At 34.2% G+C, this 14,283-nt stretch overlaps 1 pseudogene; it reads right to left on the bottom strand.

The window, feature by feature from the left end:
- Window positions 1-4,105: 4,105 nt before the first annotated feature.
- Window positions 4,106-5,487, bottom strand: LOC120207311 (annotated as a pseudogene).
- Between the last annotated feature and the right edge of the window lie 8,796 nt (window positions 5,488-14,283).

The raw sequence follows: 14,283 nt of genomic DNA on the forward strand, positions 1-14,283 counted from the left end.
TTTGAGAGATGAAATATAAGAAGAAGTTTGCGAGGAGGCGCAGGCAGGGGTGTTCAAAATTCGGTTTTAACCAAATTAACCGACCGAACCGAATTAGTTCGATTAATTCGGTCAGCCACCGAATTGTTCAGTCGGGGAACGGTTAAGGATTTTTTTGGAATTCAGTTAACGGTTAATTCGGTTCGAAATCGGTTAATTAACCAAATTAACATAATTAACCTTTAAATATAATTATATTAAGAGACTTAGACGGCCCAATCCATTTAAAACCCAAATCAATATTAATTAATTAAAATAATCTTAATACTAAATGCAAAATATTTGAATCAAATTAATTAGATATTATTTAAATTAATTATAAATTATTATTTTTTAATTAAAAAATATTAAATTCTAAAATTCTAAAAATATTCGGTTAATTCGAAAATTAACTGAATTAACCAAAATTTATTCGGTTCGGTTAATACTTTCAAAAAAAAAGTTCGGTTCGATTAACAGTTAAAGGAAAAAAAAGTTTGGTTAACTCGATTAAGGGTATTTCGGTTCGGTCGGCCACCGTTTTAACCGAATGAACACCCCTAGGCGCATAGGAGGGGTGAAGACTGAGGAGTGAATTAGGATATTAGGGTTGGGTTTATTTTGTTTGTATTAAAATAATATTATTAATAATAATATTTTATTATTTATTAAAAATAATAGATTAGTTAATTTATTATTTTTATTATTTTTTATTAAATTAATAATTATTATTTAGATTTTTTTTTTGAAGGAAATAATTTTAAAGTAGTTACTAAAAAATATTTTAAAAAATTAGCGAGATGTTTACAAACTTATCAAGTCGAATTAGACTTTTTTCGATTCAACTCGTTAAGATCTCGAGTCAAGTTTGAGTTAAGGCAACCCAAATCGAGTGTTTACCGAGTTTTGACTGAATCGAGTTCGAGTTGCTCAACTCGTTAAGCACCCCTACGTATCAACATCTAATTAAAAATTAAATTCTTATTTAATTGAATTAAAATCATGAAAAATTTGTTAGAATATGTAAATGTTGAGGATCAAATGTATAGTTATGTAAAAACATTTAATAGTCGTGTCACTTCAACCGTTAAATATTAATGATATGTGACTTGATTGAAAAACTTAAATGAAAATTTGACATACAAAAATGAAAATGGACAATAGTTAAATGGTCATAAGTATAGTTTACCCTTTATTTAATTCCTCAATTTCAAAACTTTTTATTTTAGTCCCGTAATTTATTTATTTATTTTGCATTTAGTCCAAAAAAATGTAATAAGAAATAGATTACAATCGTCAACAAGTGTCAATAATTTTCTTATAATCAATGGTAAGTATCGACTACTTTTGAGTGTTACTATAACAATTATAATGTTTCTCTAAATAATTTTCGATGAGCATCATTTCTCTATGTTTTTATTTTTACTATTTCCCCCAAATTTTACCGCCTAATTCTTGAAGTAGAGATCACGTTTTATAATACGTATTGATTTATGGTATTAAGATGAAATATATTATGGAAATTATAGCATTTATTTACTTTATTGATTATAATAACAAGAAGCTACAGATCAATTTTATAATTATCCCAAAATATTCCATTGTAACGAATATTAGTAACTATGGTTTTCAAAACCGGATCGGTTAGCGAACCGGTCATACTACTTGTTCACTGGTTCAACCGGTCGAACCGGTCCGACCTGTCGGAAAACCGGACGACGTCATAATTATTTAAAAAATTAAATAAAAATACCAAAAATATTTAATAAAAAGTAATTTTTTATATCACAAGTCATATTCAAAGCAAGTCATAACATATATAAGTTAAAAACCATAAAATCAAGTGAAACAAAATGATTCAAATTAACTACAACATAATATTTAAGGTAAAACATATTAAATAATAAATATAATTATATAACTATAATTAAAAAATAAATTTGGAGTTAAAAAAATCATAACAAAATGATATTGTTTAGTTTAATTTTTTAAAAAAAATAATCTCACATGGCTAAGAAACATAGAAGAGCATCCCAAAAGTCTAAAGAGTAAAAATATGAGAACAAAATAATCTTACATTGCTAAGAAACATAGAAGCGCATCACAACTAACTTCTATAAATAATATAGGTAATTTGGCATTCAAAATCATGGAGCCTTTTGGTGAGCATTGAGTGAACTATTCTTTCACTTCAATCAAGCTCGAATTTTAGGCTTCAATCGAGCTTTTAATTTTTTTTTGAGTTCAAGCCTTTTTGAGTTCAAGTTTCAATATTATATTTCGAGATTGAGTTGAACTTGATAATTTTTAGTTTGTGAGTTTGAGTTGAGTTGAGCTTACTTTTAAAGTTTTTAAGTTCGAGTCGAGCTCAGCAATACTCGAGTTCGACTTGGCTCGTTTAACAAACGACGTTGTTTGGTTTAATTTTTTTTTTAAAAAAAAAAAAAAATCCCGATTTTTTCCGGTTTTTTCTGGTTTTCAGCCGGTCCGGTTCGAACGGTTCAGCGGTTCTGATCGGTTCACTAATAGCGGTTCAACCGATTTAGATTGAACCGGACTAAGCAACGGTTCCCGATTGAACCGGTTGAACCGGCCGGTCCGATCCGGTTTTCAAAACAGAGTTAGTAACTACTATATATAATAATATAATACTTCACAACATGGTTTAGTAAAAAAAGAAAGGGATTCGAATCTCCTCATTTTTTTTAATTTCAAACGTATTTTAATTATCAAATGGTTGAATTACAGAATTAAATATATAATTCAATCCCTTACCTATTTCATATAAGTATCATCTGCTAGGCTTTTGGATATACACGAATCACTGAATCAAATATTCCAAAATTGATAAAATATAAATGAAATTCAAGGCAAAAAGGTTGAAATGTCTTATTCAGATTTTAAATTTAATTTTTGTCGGAGAAGAAATCCAAACTGTGCATTAATTTGTACAGCTCTTGCACATGTGAAATCTAAAGAGATGATATGTCCCATTGTTCAACTTTGGTGTTCCTTCCAAAATATTATCCTCTTGCCTCTGCCTTATGTTCAACGTTACTGAGTTCCAACATTGACATGTAACCATTGATCGTATGGACATAAAAAACAATTCTTCATATATATATATATATTACAAATATTATTATTATATAATTATTAATAAACATAGAAATAAGAAATACTAAAACTCATCAAATGACTTTAGTGGTTAAAATGAATGTTGTTCTCCGTTGAATGACATGATGTGTATGTATTGTCAACGGCTAAGAAAGATTTTGAAAAAAATACTAAATTATAATCACTAAACGAATTAAATTAGATTATTTTTTCTTAGTGGGTAATCTGTAAATTTCTATGTAAATCTCAATTAAGTCTTAGGTATGCCATGACCCTGAACTGGGAGAGCCACCTCTGACCTAAATTTTCGTTTTGTACCAAAAAATGACTAATAAAGATTTTGAAAAAATACTAAATAGTAATGACTGAACGAATGAAATTAGATTAATTTAAAAAAATAATTAAGTTCAGATTTAGGATTAAAATTTGATCTGGCCTGAGACAATATTATTTCTTTTATATATTTATGAATAATTATGCTAATAATTCTCTTTCTAATTTTCAATTAGATCTTTATTTATTTTGTTTAAAAGTGTAAAATGATTACAATATAATATTTGTTCATAATTCTTTAGTCTATTGACAATATATACACATTCCAAAGATGAAACTACTTAAACCGACAACTTCTAAAAACAATATTTTTTTTACTACTGAGGACACTCAAATAGGTTCAATTAGATCTTTGTTTCAATAAATAAAAATAAATTATATGTATGTATATAAATTGAGTATAAAATTTTATTTTAAAGATTGAATATAAATTTTATAAACTTGAATCAGATATGTATTAAAGAATCTAACTTACATGTTGAATTCGAATGAATAAAAAATTGAACCTATTTCATGATCATCTTTTTAAGAGAGAAAGCCTAAATTTATTTAGATATTACAGAAAGGGTTGTGATATTTATTAAATTTGATTTGGATGAATCATGTGGGTTAGGGTAGAAACGCATGAATAAAAGTCAAAATTAATGGTTATGCAAGAGGTCAACGAATGGGCCATAATCGAGTGTGGTCCTCAAGAGGTGAAACTCCTGATGAGATGTAGATATGTATGAGCGGCAGTGGAGGGGACCGCCTCCATTGCTTTCACGGCATCCGTCTAATTAAAAACGGCAGAAGCAAACAATAGCGATCACAGGAAATGGGTCCCACGTGAACTGGCTCCCCGCACCTCCACCTTCTCCAATCCCAGCCTTGACCACTGCGACAGTATCAATACCCCTACCGAGTCCAGCCTCGCCCTCCTCTGCCTCACTGATTCCTCCACCCATTTCACGAACTCACTATCCACTCGCTCCTTCGCTCTCTTCACCTGCATTGTCGCGTACCCTAAACCCTTCTCTCTCAAGTCTCCCACGCTGCTTTGCGCGCACCCTAACACGAACGCGTTGCCATAGTACCCACTGGGCAGACTCGGTCCCTAACGTTAATGCTGAAAAGAAGCTTTAAATTTTGATTTGAAGGAAAGTTTAATGCTCTTGCCGAGCTCCTCCATATATGTGCAGACATAACTTCGAAAGACGTGTAGTTTGACTCGCCGACTCTACTCGTGGATAAAACTATCTTTTTTAACTCGTCGAGACTCGTTTTATCGAAAATGAATGAGGTGGGGACGAGTTTTTCGTTCGAGAAACGAGACTTGAACCCGCAAAGATCTGGAACTCCGTTGAACTCGAGATGACTCAATGAGTTGTTATTGTTATTTGTGGATGGCTTAAATGCTTCTGGGTTCAGAAGGTGACGATCCCATATAGGTTTGGGTGCAAACTTGGATTGACTCGTGGAGGCTAACTAAGCGAACGAGTTAAGAAAATCAGCGCTGCCGATACCATCACAAAGTCAATGATCAATGCCGACACCAAGCGCAGCATTACCGTCGTTTAGTCAGGTCAGCTGCACAACAAGATGTGAGGCCCCTTTCAAGACTTCGGCGATATAGAACGACAAGAGCTTCCTCCATTGAGGAACGAGCCGCGGAGCTTTGTCGAATTCGTTAACGTCGTGTTCAGAGACAGCTTCGATGAACAAAACACCCTGCGCTTCACAAATAACTTCGAGAGCGGTGGAACCATCATCAAGCTTGGCCATGACTCGACCCGCCAGTGGGTAATAGGGGACCAAGGCTTTGGCTAGAATGGCCTTGAGTCAACCCGTCACCGCTACTGGATCTAAACGAGGGTGAGGTTTATAGACGAGTAGGTATTCAATGGTGAAAAAGAAGAAAAAGCTGAGAGTCCAGAACTGAGAGAGAGACAACTCCCGTTGGCGTTGGCGCAGATGGAGTTAAGATGGTAGCTTCTCTTACATTAACTAATGATCCCATTTTTTTAAGGTTTTGGTTGGAGGTTTTGTTCGGTCACAAGATTGAGAGCTTTACGGGCGCTTTATATAAGGTCAAGAGAATTTTTTCCTTTATTTTAATTTTAGGTGGTGTGTAGAAATGGTTACTCGACTATAGAATATTAGTTTATTAATTTACTCGATTATTAAAAGTTATAAAATAATCATTCGATTATAGAGTATTATTTTGTTAAGTCACTTGACTATTAAAAGTTACAAAATGGTCACCCAACCATTTATTATATTACAAACTCGTCATTTCTTTTTTTTAAAATTTGACCGTATTATGAGTTGAACGTTAACATACTGATTGTAGTATGATAAAATATGATCACATAATATCAAACGACTATCATATCTCAATCATCATGTTAGCGTCCACCTTAGGCGACCCCCAAATTTTTAATGAAAAATGATGAGTTTAGAATATAATAAATAGTTGGGTGATCATTTTGTAACTTTTAATAGTCGATAGACTTAACAAAGTAACATTCTATAGTCAAATAATCATTTTGTAACTTTTAATAATCAATGGACTTAATAAAATAGTACCGTGTCGTTGAGGGACCATTTATGTACTTTACCTTTAATTTTATTTGCAATTAAGCATGTGCTCGGTTCTCTAAATCTAATATTTTAGGTAAATTACTATTTAGTCATCTATTATTTTTGTGGTTCCTTTTTTAGTCATTTTTATTAAAAGTTTAATGACGATATTGATATGTTATCATAAGATAATGTTAAGTCATCATTGAAAAATAAGAAAATTGACACCTCAACAATTATATTTATTATTCAGAAACGAGTTATCAAAATGTAACATGAGATGTAATTTGAAAAAAAATAATTGGATGAATAAAATGAATTCATTAGAATAAATGAGTGACTAAATATACAAGTTATTCTATTTTTTATGGAAGCACAATTAATTAAATTAAGAAACATAATACGTGAGCTAAGAAGATACGACACGACACCCATCATATTTATTTTACAATTAAAAATTGAAAAATAAAAATAACAAAAGAATGGGAAGAGTCTCGATACAGGAGAAGAGGAGAAGGGATCGCCGAAGCATGTGAATCTCAATGTTCGTCGACAATATCAGCAAAAGAATCCACTATTCATATTTGAAAGAAGCTTTTAATGTGTATGGGGAAGTGCTGGACGTGTTTATCGCATATAGAAACCCCAAGAGAAAAAGAAAAAACTCAAATTTTGCTTTTGTGAGATTCTGAAAGATGTCAGAAGCCATAAGAGTAGTGGAGAAAGATGATGGAAGACTGATGGACGGTTTAGTGTTTAGCGTGTTCAAAGAGAAACAATGACACCGGTATAGCAAAGAAGCTTAGACAGAAGATACTAATGAAAACAGACGGAAATATTAAAGTCTGGAAACGAAGAGACACTTTGAAAGATTCTGGATCTTTCAAAGAAGCTTTGTTGGGAGTTTCAAAAGAAACCTAAGAGCAATATGAAGAAATAAAAGTGATAGACAATTCTGTGTTGCAAAACCAATGCTGTTGTGCACGTAAACATAGTAGAAAATTTTCCATAAAATATAGAGGATGAGGAGAACGGGGAAACTAATTTGTACCTTAAAGTCGGTGATCGAATGGAGAAATTAATGCTTAGTAGGTAATATCAAAGGTATTTACAACCCTGATATTATGAAAGTTGCACTAAGATTAGATGGGTCTGAAGTGAAATATGCAAATGGTATGGTCTTTTGGTGGTGATCCAATTCACTGATAAGTCTGAAATGCAACGCTGCTGTGGTTCGAAGAGATGGAAATGCTGGAAGATTTAGATGGAAAGAGGTGAATAAAAAATTTGTTGGTAACGAGTGACGTTCCTCTTCAAGTTTGGAACCTAAATTTTTTTAAAGAAGTGTGCGGTAAATGAGGAAAGGTGATGAAATTAGATTACGATACGGTCAACTGCAGCCGTTTTGATGTTGCTAGGGTACTTATTTCAGTCAAAGAAGAGTATGCGATTCCAGATAGGATCTCGGTATCGGTAAATGTACGCTCATCAGTGGTCAGGTTACGGGCTATTTGACATAATTGATACCGGTTTTTTTTTAATTTTCTCTTTCTGACACCGTTTGACTAATATTTTCAGAAGTAGCATCCTTTCTGATGAGTTGGCAAAGGTGCGTCCTCAGGGACGCGCTTTACTCGTGTTTTCGCTGAGTTGGATGCCACGTGTGGAAGGAGCATCCCCGGGGACGCGCCTTTGCCAACTCAGCAGACACGTGTGGAAAGCGCATCCCCGGGGACGCGCCTTCCATTAAATGTCATAAATGCCCCCATCCGTTTTTCCTAACTACCCCTCCTCCACTATATAAACCCCCTCAACCCTCCATCATTCTTCACACCAAAATCATATTCTCCTCTCTTATATAACTCAAATTCTCCAACTATTTGAGTTTTAAATTTGTTATTAGTGGTAAGAAATTTATTTTTATGTTAGTATTTTTTTAAATAGTTATTATTTTTTATATTAATATATTTATGTAAATATTATTTTTTTATTAAAATAATATTTATATAATTATTATTTATTTAGAATTATTAATTTTTTTGCTAATTATATTGTTTTGTCTACAGTTATAATGGAAAACGAAATGCTGTTGCGATTGGATATTGATCATATCTCCATACATTTTAGCGATATGGTAATATTTTTTATAATTAATGTTAATATTTAAATTTATTTTTATTTTAAAGTTATTATGAATTTATATTAATTTTTATTTTTTATAATGTATATTATTTATGATGTTGATCGTATTTTAGCGATATGTTAGTATTTTTTTAAATAGTTATTATTTTTTATATTAATATATTTATGTAAATATTATTTTTTTATTAAAAATCCATACATATGATTTTATCATTAACATATATATTAAAACGTATATATTAAAATCAACTTATGTTGAGTTCATCGATCGACGAAATCGGCCAAGAGGGGGGTGAATTGGCAATTTATTCAATGTCACATTTCAATGCTCATTCCATACAATTTCAATGTCACAATCAACTTATCACTTCACATTTATTCAATTTATCCATAACATTTTATCTAATTTATTCAAACTCACATAACGTTTAATTTAAGTTATCTTAACTTGCTGAACTTTCAAAAGAAGTTAAATTTTGGTTATAATTTACCTGATTTACTGATATATCTAGTGTCCCCGAGGGACATGAGTGACATAATAGGGCAATGATAACATATTCTATGACAAAATAATGGAAGGCGCGCCCCCGGGAACGCACCTTCATGTGAATAGTGAAATAATAGGTACTGATATATCTAGTGTCCCCGAGGGACATGAGTGACATAATAGGGCAATGATAACATATTCTCTGATGAAATAATGGAAGGCGCGCCCCCGGGAACGCGCCTTCATGTCCCCTGAGAAATAATAGGTCTGCTACTGCGTCCAACGTGACAACGGATGTCAATGGATGGTCCGTGTATCAAAGAGGAAGAGGAAGAACAACTTATGGGAACTAACCAGATACAACGGTCCTCATACATGTTGTGCAACAGGTATAAACCAGGATCATCCCAACTTGGACTCCAACATTATTTGTCAAGCAATCATGCCTATTGTGAAGCAAAGCTCTCATATAGCTGTTGCAGTGTTGATTTCTGCTATACAGTCACAATATGGGTACACTGTCTCATATAAAAAAGCGTGGTTGGCAAAACAGAATGCCATTTGCAAACTTCATGGCGAATGGGATTCCTCTTACAACGAGCTGCCTAGTTGGTTTCATGTTGTGCAAAGACTTAATCCCGGGACAATTGTTGAGTTCGAAACTCAACATCATTACGTGAATGATCGAATGGTTCGCGATCGCTGCCAAATTTTACCGAGTCTTTTGGACTTAGCCTCAGTGTATTAATGCAGTCAAGTACTGTAAACCAATTGTCCAAATTGATGCTACTTTCTTGTATGGGAAATACAAGCAAGTTTTATTATTGGCTGTGGTCCAAGATGGAAACCGCAATATTCTTCCTATTGCGTTTGCCCTCGTTCAAGGAGAAGACACTGTAACCCCCCAGACCGATGCGGGTAACCCAATCCGATCCGGGAAGTCACATTAGGGCCACCGGAGCGACCCATTGTAAAAATAGCGGAAAATTTAAATCTTTTTATCAGAACATGTAAACTTATAAAATCATTTGTCACTATTTAAAAATAAAACATATTTCCAGACTCGTATATAAATCAAAATACAATTACATGCCCCCTAATCACATGTACCATACTCTGCAACAACGCCGGAAGAACTCCCTTACTGAAGTCGATAGATGCACTGGTATAATTCTTTTAACCTGAAAATGTGAGTAATAGAGTGAGCTTCGAAAAGCTCAGTAATACAGAACTACCAGATAATGCTGATGAACGTGCAGATACAGATAAATATTTATTTCCTTATTGTTTCCGAACATTTACATATTTTTATGCTGAGCAGAGATCCTACTGATATTTCAGGTGGTAACGGACAATGAGCTTTCAGTTCAGAGAAATATTTTGGATGACTGAGTTAAGGAGATCAGAATAGGTTTTCTAGTGTATTCCCCAAAAACCATGTAACTTTTCAGATCTTTTTAAAACATATATATATATACCCCCATCCCAACACAACATAATGTGTAGGTTCCCCAGAACCATACACCCAACCCAACACAACATATAAGGCCCTGAGCACAAAGCCGAGGAACCTGCGGAACTTCTTCCTTCAACAATACCCCCCATTTAAAACATTTCTCCGTCGGTAAACGGAGATATCAAAAATCAAAACATAATTCAGATCAGATATCATAACAGAATCCAGGTTAGGAATCAGAACAGATTTCAGATCAGATGTTTAAACAGAATTCAAATCAGAAATCAGATAAATATTCATATAAGTAGGGACACACTAGAGTTTCCAGATATATTTAGAGATACAGGATAATCTTATCGGGCAGAGAAACGCAAATCTTCAGTTTACCAATAGAATGCCGGAAATTAGAATCACTATTAGAAGAGTTTGTTAACTGACAAAATCATCGGCTATTCAGGATATGATTCATCGGGATCATCTTATTCGTACACTTTTCTGAAGCTCTACGAAATTTGAAGGTATTCTGAATCTTTACAATCTATGACGATTAATCCGATTATCGAACAACTCCAGATGAATAGCTTTTGGAACCATACTTACCAACTTGTCAATTCATTAACCTTTCAGGGTATTTACTCTTAATACCAAATATTCTTATCCACAAATCATCATCTGAGTCATCACTGAATAGATCTTAAGGAGACAAGCAAATATTCTAATGGTCTTTATTTTATTTCCATGTTTCAACTATACCATGAAATGCTGACGTACTTGATTTGTGGTTCATAATCCATAGGGATGATACATCATATAAGTTCATCCGAGTTTTCAAACTTATTCCAATCTCTTACTTAATCCTCAGTCATTGAGGTTACTTAGTTCATTTAACATCAAGTCCAATCCAGTTACTTCGGATTTTCCAGAATAATTTAAACGTTCCTGAATTTCAGATACATGTTGTACTTCCATTCCATTCAATTTGGTCTTCGTGGTTGATTTGTCGAACAAACGTCCAATTCCTAGTACTGAATACGATCTAGATCGAGTTGAACTGAATACTTCCAAAATTTGTCATCGAGCCAAACTTGAGAAGACGAACACATGTTCCAGTAATATCTATTCCAATCAGGTATTGACATAGCTTTAGGGTTGATCTACTCACTTAAATTATTTCCATTACCTTTAAGGTAGTCCAATACCCATGCTTACTTGGATTCCTTAATTAATCCAAGATATTTACTTAATTTAGGCCATAAGGGTATTTTGGTAATTTTGATGTTCAGTTTTATTCCATTCATTTCAGAGCTCGAGGATTCAATCATTCCTGAGCTTGGTGATATTCTTGGGTCATTTCCATTACAGGGGTATTTTGGTCATTTTACAGATCTACGGTATTTCAATCTTTTCCTTCCATCGATCTTATTATTTAATTCATCTTATCATTTACTTCAGTCCTTTCGAACAATTCTGACAGCAGAATACCCCGATAAATTACTCTCAAGTATTACTCATTATTCGAATATTTTCAGGTCAAGTGTCTTCTCAGACTTTACAAACGGAATATCAGGAATTTTCCTGCACTAAGTCGGGATCTTAACAATTAAATTCGTACTTAATCAAGTTAAGTACGAATCCTCTAAGTATTTTCTCATTCAGTCATCTCAGACTATTCTACCTCTTAAGGCATTTCCGTAATTTCTTAGCCAGATAAGTTCGATATTAGCTCTTAACGAAAAAATAATTTAGAGATCCTATGATTAATTGCTTTCTTGAACAATCTCTGATCTTGAATAATTCCCTTAACACACTTCTAATATCTTGCATAAACCTTCTTGGGTTAAAAACCGGTTATCCATAATGTCTACGTATAACTATCATTTCTTATGAACATCAATATTTTTATCAGATCAATATGTCTGTAAATCCTCTTATCTAACTTCCATATTCCAATCTTGTCTTTTATAACACAAGGGTATTTTCGAAATTTTACCCTACCGGAGTATTTTTAAATTCACATCCAAATGCCTTTAACATTTAACCTTTGATGAAATAAATTACAAGTTACAGATCCAGTTGATTTCTTTACCACTAAGCACATAACTTGTAATTTAATTCTAGTAATCCCTTAATTCTTATAAAAGTCATCTGAACCATAATCAATTACTGAACCTTTTTACCGTATTCAGATCGAGTGTAGAACTTCATTAATTACACATATGAGACCAAACATTTCATTCATGCATTTACCAATACCAACATGTTCTATAAAGCATAAAGAGGTAGTAAAGTATTACCTCGATTTTCGTGCAATATCGATCGACCATAAAAATTCCATTCGAATGCCTTTGATCTTCAATTCAACTTCCAATAATTCCTCAGATACATATCAACATAAATTATATCAGAAACGGAGCTTAATTACGATAAACGGATCGAATCGGGTGATAAATCAGTGAAAGACGGCTTACGGGTTCGAATTTGGCGAAACGGACTTCGGATTCGGATTCCGGACGTCGAAAGCATAAAATATGACTTTTCAGAAATTTGGAATTTTCGGTCAAAATCAAAGTCAACGGGTTTGACCGGCAATTTCAAGACCTTCGGGTTCGAATTTCGAAAAACAAACAGCGGAATCGGATTTGGAACGTCGAAAAATGTCAGGATAGGTATACTCGGTCGAAGTCAAAGGTCGTTTAATGCCCGATCAAAGCCGGTCAAAGTTTGGTCAACAGTGGTCAACTCCGGTCAACGGTCAACGGGTCAACGGTCAACGGGTCGGGTCAACGGGTCGGGTCGGGTCAATGGGTCGGGTAAACGGGTCGGGTCGGGTCAACGGGTCGGGTCGGGTTGTGACCGGTCAAACCGGTCAACTATTCACTAAAACGGTCAAACCGGTCATTTAGACTATCCCCACTCGCAGTGGCGGCGCGTGGGGGCGCGTGGGCACTGTTCCGGCAGCGTAAAATTCACAGAAAAATTTCTAAAATTATTTTGAGCGATTTCGAGATACTTACAAAGCTCGTTCACAATTTTGAACGGCGGAGAGCTCGATTTTGAAACGTCGGAAACTTTGACCGCTTCACCTCCACACGCGCTGCCGCCGTCGGAGAAAAAGGAGAACACCGGTGGACTCGGAACGGCACAAGGAACACGATGGTGCGGGAGGTGTCGTAAACGGATGATCCGATCGTTGTGAATCGATGAAAAACCAACTAAAACCGAGTTATTACCGACGATAATTCCGACTGAAATTAACGACGAACGGAGATGATTCACGACGAAAGGTTTGAGGGGTTTTGTTCCTCGGTTGACAACGAACACGATGGTGGTTTCGGCTCGTCGATCGGAGGTCGGACGGCGAGTAGATCGGAGTTCGAAGTAGGGAGAACGGGAGAGGGAAACTGGAAAAATTTCCAGAAACTGAGCACGGGTGGGGGATTATATTTCAACATATATAAAAATGGTTAAATCATGGGTTTAGCCACTGAATTTCCTGTACTTCTTAAAACGGTCTGCCAACTTTAAAATCTTACAATTTAATCCCCCGTTTCTTTCAAAATACCAATTAAATCCACCACTTTATAATTTCTTAAATTTAGCCCCTAAATTGGGGTGTTACAATTCTCCCCTCCTTAAAAAAAATTTCGTCCTCGAAATTCATTCATGTCACATAATTGCATAAATGAAACTTCCATCAGTTCTTTCAAATCTATCAATAGCTTTTATAAAAGTACGATTCCTCCACTTATCCTTAACCAGCTGAGCATACATTCTTATCATAAATTTTCCTTATTTCAATAAAAGAATTTAAAATTTTCTCGAGTAATCAATCTCTTCAGAATTCTCCCTCAGTCCAAGTAAATAATCAGAACAACTTTATTCTTGTGAAATCAATTCAGCATTGGATACGTGAATAGGCTCGTAGAGCAGCAACATATCTCAATTTCATTTCCGGAGTCGAGTCAGAAATTCTCAGATGAATAACTCTCACATGGCTCATGAGATACTTTACAGCGTTTAGACAGATGTTACTGGTATCCTTTTTGTACAAGTATAGCCTTAGCAGATAGAAACTTTGGTTTACTCAATACAGATAGGGACTCATCCCAGGAGTTCCGGCTCAGAGAGGTACGATTGCAGTCTAGGGCATGTACTGATCAGACATATT

Source organism: Hibiscus syriacus, unplaced genomic scaffold (genome assembly GCF_006381635.1).
Source record: "Hibiscus syriacus cultivar Baekdansim isolate YM2019G1 unplaced genomic scaffold, ASM638163v2 tig00014444_pilon, whole genome shotgun sequence".
NCBI lineage: Eukaryota > Viridiplantae > Streptophyta > Magnoliopsida > Malvales > Malvaceae > Hibiscus > Hibiscus syriacus.